The sequence below is a fragment of the Odontesthes bonariensis genome, chromosome 13 (assembly GCF_027942865.1).
Source record: "Odontesthes bonariensis isolate fOdoBon6 chromosome 13, fOdoBon6.hap1, whole genome shotgun sequence".
In the NCBI taxonomy this organism is placed as follows: domain Eukaryota; kingdom Metazoa; phylum Chordata; class Actinopteri; order Atheriniformes; family Atherinopsidae; genus Odontesthes; species Odontesthes bonariensis.
This window is the reverse complement of record NC_134518.1, coordinates 17839405-17847499: the sequence shown is the minus strand read 5'-3', so window position 1 is coordinate 17847499 and position 8095 is coordinate 17839405.

Genomic DNA, 8095 nt, shown 5'->3' with positions numbered 1-8095 from the left:
TTTTTCTTTTTTTTCCCCCAGTGATCACGGTACAGTACCTTGAAATCATTTGAGACAAGCATGACCTTATAATACTAATACTACTAACCTGTTTAAAAGATTATCTAAATAGCTCCTCCCATGTTTCTTTTGTTGGCGTTTTTTTTTAAATTTTTTTTTTAGATATTTTGACATCTATTTGCCACACGTTCATTCCTTGTAAATGACATTACTTCTGCCTCTTCTGAAAGCTAATTTTTGTTCTGTTTTTAAAAGCTACTGACCCACAAAAGAGCCTGATAGCAGCAAAGAGCCCCCTCATTGTGCCACAGACGAACATCTATCAAGGGCTCCCCTGTGGGACACATCCACACAGGCATTTCTATGTAATTTGTTTTCAAACCGACTCCAGTCGGATGCGCAAGGTACAACAGGAGGTGACGGTTCACCCTTATTGTGACCAAAATGTTTGCACCAAAGTTTGGGCTTTTTTCTCCGCGGTATCTCTCAAACGCTCTGTGAACGTTGCTGCAGCGGCACACCAAACAGTCAGGTCGTCTGTCAGCCCTGATAAAACTGCTCTTTTATCTGTGCAGCCTATGCAAATCACTCCGTGCCCTTCAAGGCTGCACAGACAAAGAGGAACTCGTGTTTTATCTGTATGTGCGCACACGTTGTGGAGTTTAAATAATGAAGGTTTCTTAAATCATTTTCTCGCATTTAGAAAAGTCCTCCTTGTGCCATCTTGAGCTGATAGAGGAGGATGCTTTGGAATGAATTTGCAGTGCGTGCGGTTGAGGTGTTGAAGGTGAGGCCAGAAAAATGCTCTGATGTGTCCCCACTGACATGACAGACCCAGCAGAAAGAAAGTGACCAGCTGGAGGACCAGACATTAGGTTTAATCTCTCTGATATCCGTCAGAGGGTTACCCTGACCCTCGTCTGTCTCTGAACAAAGGACGGCCAAACTCATCACTTCCCCCTCTGCCCTTCACCCTCTGACTTATCCCAGCTTGATCTCTCACCTTGTTGAGGATGAGCTTCCCTCAAGACCTCTTATCAGCCCTCTCCTCCGTCCTTCCCCAGTTCCTGTACATCTGCGTAGTTGTTTGTAGCCATGACGACAGAATCCATGGCAACACAGATCCCCATGGTCCTAAATAATAAAGGTGGATGTACTGGGAGCACAGAGGGGGGTCTCTGTGACTATTTTAGCACGTGTCTCAATGGAGAGTAATTGAGTAGGCCCTTGTTAATAAGAGACGGGGTGTGCGTAACAGGCAAAGCCTGTGAAGGAGACACAGCCAGGTTTTCGCCGAACTGCTGAATAGTTGAATAACTTGGCTACAGGGGCATATATTCAGACTATGCTACAAATTCATGACTGGTAATAAATGCAAAAAAGATCAAGGAAGGTTTTGCTGTGGATCCTTTGAGGAGGAGCGACAAGGAGTCAAACAGATAGAAAGCAACTTGGACTCAGTCAGGGAGGGAAGAGAGATGAGAAAAAGCAAACAAGGTATGTGTGTGGTGCAGTGATGTTTTCTTGCATGCAGGTGTGTTTCTGAGAGATGAACAGCCCTGCTTTTCCTTTTCTACGAGCACCAGCCTCTTTGTGTTTGGGCACTTTTAAACTGCTGTGCAATCCAAGCAGATTACGTAGCGTCTCTGCTGTTTACTCGTGTTTTATTTAGGCAGCCATGGTGTCCTGTTCAGCGGTCATTTCAATAGCTCTCCCCAAACCCTTCTAACCCCAATGCCACCAAGTCAGGCTTTGTCAATGCTGAAGTATGATGTTTTGGATATCAAAGTCACATTGGTTGTTTTCATATGATCTGTCTTTCACAAGCAGTCACATATTCAGCAGTTTCTGGCCCAACAATAAAAAGTAAAGGAATTTACGAGTTTATTGTTTAATGAAAAAAAAAAAATGTATCAATCATTCTACATTCAGAAAAGATGACTAATGTTGCATCCAATGAAACTTGTCTTAAATATTTGAATTCATTTGTGGCAATGTGGAATGGAAGGTGGTGACCCAGTGGAGTCAACCAGAGAAGGCTACGCTTAACTGGAGATGTGTAAAACTAACAGCTCTCTGCTAACCATGTTATGTCAACTGTAGATGGAAATTGACATTAAACCATCACATTTTTGTCTATACAATGACAACAGCATGTAATAATACTCGACACCTGCCTGAGCTGTGGGGGGGGGGGGGGGGGGGGTTAGTGCCTCACTGCCAAAATCCAATACATGACCTTGGAAAACCATGGGGTGTCACACTAGAGCAGCAAAGAGCAAAACAGCAGCTAAATCTAAACAACTAAAACAACTAAAACAGTCCCGAGTTTTTGTGGGAGGAGTTCGGGGAGGCCATGGAGAATGATTTCCGGACGGCCTCGAAGAGTTTCTGGTCCACCATCCGGCGGCTCAGGGGGGGAGAGCGGTGCACCATCAACACCGTGTATGGTGAGGGCGGGGCTCTGCTGACTTCAACTAGGGACGTCGTGAGTTGGTGGGGGGAATACTTTGAGGGCCTCCTCAATCCTACCGACACGCCTTCCGATGAGGAAGCAGAGTTGGGGAGCTCGGACGTGGGGCCTCCCATTTCTGGGGCTGAGGTTGCCGAGGTGCTCAAAAAACTCCTCGGTGGCAAGGCCCCGGGGGTGGATGAGGTCCGTCCTGAGTTCCTCAAGGCTCTGGATGTTATAGGGCTGTCTTGGTTGACACGCCTCTGCAGCATCGCGTGGACATCGGGGGCAGTGCTTCTGGACTGGCAGAAATCGGGGTGGTGGTCCCCCTCTTTAAAAAGGGGGACCGGAGGGTGTGTTCCAACTATAGGGGGATCACACTCCTCAGCCTCCCTGGTAAGGTCTATTCTGGGGTACTGGAGAGGAGGATCCGCCGGATAGTCGAATCTCGGATTCAGGAGGTGCAGTGTGGTTTTCGTCCTGGCCGTGGAACAGTGGACCAGCTCTATACCCTCCGCAGGATCCTGGAGGGTGCATGGGTGTTCGCCCAACCGGTCTACATGTGTTTTGTGGACTTGGAGAAGGCATTCGACCGTGTCCCTCGGGGACTCTTGTGCGGGGTGCTCCGGGAGTATGGAGTGCCGGACTCCTTGATATGGGCTGTTCGGTCTCTGTATGACCGGTGTCAGAGTTTGGTCCGCATTGACCGGCAGTAAGTCGGACATGTTTCCTGTGAGGGTTGGACTCCGTCAGGGCTGCCCTTTGTCACCGATTCTGTTCATAATTTTTATGGACAGAATTTCTAGGCGCAGCCAGGGCGTTGAGGGGGTCCGGTTTGGCGACCCCAGAATCGGGTCTCTGCTTTTTGCGGACGATGCGGTTCTGTTGGCGTCGTCGGGCCGTGACCTTCAGCTCTCACTGGAGCGGTTCGCAGCCGAGTGTGAAGCGGCTGGGATGAGAATCAGCACCTCCAAATCTGAGACCATGGTCTTCGGCCGGAAAAGGGTGGAATGCCCTCTCCGGGTCGGGAATGAGATCCTTCCCCAAGTGGAGGAGTTCAAGTATCTCGGGGTCTTGTTCACGGGTGAGGGACGAATGGAGCAGGAGATTGACAGGCGGATCGGTGCGGCGTCTGCAGTGATGCAGGCTCTGCACCGGCCCGTCGTGGTGAAGAAGGAGCTGAGCCAGAAGGCGAGGCTCTCGATTTACCGGTCAATCTATGTTCCTACCCTCACCTATGGTCACGAGCTGTGGGTAGTGACCGAAAAAACGAGATCGCGAATACAAGCGGCCAAACTGAGTTTCCTCCGCATGGTGTCTGGGCTCTCCCTTAGAGATAGGGTGAGAAGCTCGGTCATCCGGGAGGGGCTCGGAGTAGAACCGCTGCTCCTCCGCATCGAGAGGAGTCAGATGAGGTGGCTCGGGCATCTGGTTAGGATGCCTCCTGGACGCCTCCCTGGTGAGGTGTTCCGGGCCCGTCCCACTGGGAGGAGGCCCCGGGGAAGACCCAGGACACGTTGGAGAGACTATGTTTCTCGGCTGGCCTGGGAACGCCTCGGGGTCCCCCCGGAAGAGCTGGAGGAAGTGGCCGGGGACAGGGACGTCTGGGTCTCTCTGCTCAAGCTGCTGCCCCCGCGACCCGATCCCCGGACAAGCGGAAGATAATGGATGGATGGATGGATGGATAAAACAGACTAATCTTCTCTTGCTCATTGTAGAAGTCTCTTTTAACTGAGCTTCTTTTTTCATCCTTTCTTTTTTAGTAGTGGGAGAAAAGCTACAATTTTATCTGCATGGCAGTAACTCGTGCATCAACAGGCACGTTTGTTCCAGTGATTTACTGTGGTTTGATGTGGCTGATGCACAGAAACCTGACCAGTTATACTTGTCTTAATATAACACATCCATTCATTCTTTGTGCTATTGACGTATACATAGTTTTTTGTTTGTTTTTTTATGAGCCACCAGAACATCTTCAGTGTTCTTTGGGATAGATTCACCACCTCTGATATTCCCCCATCAGTTGTTTGTTGATGGTGATGGAGAGCAGAGGAAGTTTAATGTAAGTGTTCAGACTGGTTGGACCCATCGCACCCATATGCAGCCAACATTCAGTGTAACGCTGCCTCTTATATTGTCATATTTTATCATTCATTGTGCAGTTTTGAACTTTACTCTTGAAATTTATTTTCAACTTCAGATTCGAGCCCAAACTTTGTTGAATAGAGCCCCGTCACCTGCAGGTCATGAGGCATCTTCATTTCACCTCCAACATTTAAAAACAAATGCCTGATTTTATCTTCCATTCGCTGCAGTGTCTTCAGGCAACAAGATGGATTCACTCACGTATACACGCACTGGTGCCACTTTGTCAGATAATCCTACTTAAATTTTTAGACTTGTTTTGTACGTCATTGGTATCCATGTGTGGGCAGGTTATGTTGCCACCGTGCAAAATTAGATTAAGGTTCTTTTTTTAAAAACCATCTCAGCACTGTACGCCTTCTCAATTAAAAGGATCAACACGTTTAACTTCGGATGCGTTTGTGCCTCTGCTCCATTGTTTCATTCCAGCTCATATGATTAACATTTTTATTAGAGAACTCATACCATCGTCTGTTGAGGCAGCTGTGCAATGCGATTATCCACCCGGTAATAGAATGGCATACATTTGTTTGCGAGACTTTTCGCAGAGTGAGCCATTACACATTTTGACAGACAATTAACAGACGTGGCAGAGTTACCATGGGAACAACTTCTTGTGGAGTTGATAGGACAGGAGAAAGTGCTCAAACAAAACAACTAACCTTGGCAGCCCCATATGTTACATATATATCTATATCTATATGTGACCAGACCATAGGAGAAATGGACACAACAAAATAAATTTGTGGGTTTGCTTATTCCCAGACTGTACTTTATTTGAAAAGGCACAGCATTAACTTTGTAATTCTGAGTGGAATATCACAGTTACCAGAAAACCAAAACAAAAATAATTTCCTACTATTTCTCTTGTGTAGGCTAGCTTCAGTTTTGTGAACATTAATCCGGTAATACAGACAACAGTAGTGGCTATCTCTATCTGTAAACAGAAAATAAACACACAAAAATTGACTGAATAAAATACACATTTCTAGCCACTCTGGATACCATCCTTTTAAAATAAACACCATTACAGTAACTCAAATGCATATATAAATATATATAAACAAGGTACATTTTTTTAATCATCTTCTAACTAAAAAGAATTCACTCACTCCTCACTTGGAGTCTAAAGCCCTATTCGGACGGGACTAGTTTAATGGGGGGACCTGGGGTAAAGTAATAATAACCGGGAAATCTAGTCCCGTCCGAACGCGCCATGTCAGTAAAGATAGCGGAGTATGTCGGTAAACTTTGCCGAGAATTCTACCTCCTGTGAAACGGTCCGGAGTATCTACCATAGGTAATACTAATCCCGTGCGAATGCGACCTTCGGTAATAAGTACGGAATATATCGTCACATCCTTTTAAAGAGAGAAACAATTGGGTGTAAAATAGAAAATGACACTTAAGTTTTGTTGTGCAATCCTTTTTTTAAACTATACTTTACATTCAGGTAAAATAAGTATCCTGAGCAAAACTTTTGGTGAACAGTACTTTATATTAAGGTAAAAAATGAATAAATCTTCTGTTCTGTTATACTGTACAATACGTTTTAGTAATACTTATCATTCAGGTAAACAAACAAAAAAGTCTTCTGCGTTTGTATACAATAATTTTGGAGCAGAATGCTTTACATTCAAGAAAACTCCTCCCATGTTAGATGAATATTACAGGGATTTCTTGTCCCGTCCGAATTGGTCGTTTCTTCTCCCTGGCGTCGTCTGGTTAACCAACATTACCATACGTCCCCCCATTGAACTAGTCCCGTCCGAATAGGGCTTAAGAGCCTCACGTCACGCTCGACGCTGCTCAAACTCGGCTCCTTCTCCCCTCTGCGAGGCACACCAACACAACATATTACAGTTTCATAAAATAAACGAAATCTGATGACCTAGCGGTGCTAATCATTGTTTGAACTGCATATTAATAGCGACTTACGCTGTCCCGACGCCATAACAGGTGGGCTCTCGGCACGGAGGAAACTATGGAAAACACTCTGAACCAGTCCTCGGCAACAAACAAACAGGTACACTCTCCAGTCCCGAATGTCAACCTGTGAGCTCACAAAGTCTCTCCACCATAGATTGCAGAAACTAATCTTTCGGTTGTACTCACTTTTCTCTGAGTTATTCGCACAGGTAACATGCACGTGTTAACGCCATTATCTGCTCAGTTTCTCCAATTCGCGGTACTCGCGTCTTTCGTTCTTTTGCAACTCTCGCAGGAGTTTCCCCATACGCAGCTCTTAAAGTGACAGGACACTTAATAAAACACACCACAGAGACAGAAAACACCATCACCCCTGTTCACCTGGCTACATTCTCCCCTGCTACAAGTCAACGTCCTCGGTGGCTTATGTATCCTTAGCCCCATTAAGTTGTGATGAATAAAGGACCATTCCTGCTAACACCTGAGACAGTAAATCTGGACTAAAGGACACCGCGTTACATGCAGAGATGGGCAAGTTAAAAGGGTTTCTGTTTTGTCCAGCAGTTGTTCTCTGACTCCTGCGTTTAGGAGGAACGGGTGTGTCTCCATTGACAGCCTCCTTTCTCCTGCGGGGAGCAGGTACAGGCCTCTCCTTTGACCTCTCTGCAGGCGTGGAGGGAGCCCTAGACAGTGGATGAGGGCAGGGCAATTGTTCCGTCTCCAAGCTCTCTTCCGACATGTTACTTATCTCCTCTTCAAGTCCTTCCTCTCTCTCCTCCACACTCTCAGCTCCTTCATTTGGATAGTGCTCCGTCTCAATCCCTGGATCCACATTCTCAAAATCCTGAAATGCTCCATGCTGAGCTGTTGGATGTGTGACTCTCTCTTCCAGAATGAACTCAGGCTCCATGAACTCCATCTCTGATTCTGGACTGTGGTCAGTTTCATCCATGGGGGTAGGTGAACGGTGACGCAGCCTGGGTGCCGGCACAGGACCTACACAGGGCTGCAGGTTAGATCTATGTACCCTCTTTGCTGGCCCCCCCTCTAGTGGTTCCACTGTGTACGTGGTACCCTGAACATCAACAACTTTATACACCATGGCTGACCAAGCATCCTGAATCTTGTTCCTTCCTGGTGGTCTATAGCGGAGAAACACAAACTGTCCCACCTGAACATTTGGACAGTACACTCGCTCTTGCTGCCGAGCTACTCTTTCCTCAGCCTTTCGTTCAGCACACTCTCTCGCTCTGGCATGAGCATCTTGAAGACGCTCCTGGTGTACAGCTAACCAGTCTGGTTTATCACTGTTCTCCTGTTCGTGGCCCAACAGTGCATCAATCGGAAGGTGAGGGTGAACTCCAAACAGCAAATAGTAGGGTGAATACCCTGTGGTCGAGTGTGGTGTGACATTGTACGCATATACTAGCTCTGACAGGTGTTCAGGCCAACGCCGCTTTTTCTCAGGGGGGAGTGTACGCAAGAGGTCATGCAAAGTGCGATTGAACCGTTCACACTGGGGGTTCCCTTGAGGGTGATGTGGTGTTGTTCGGGTTTTCTTCACTCCAT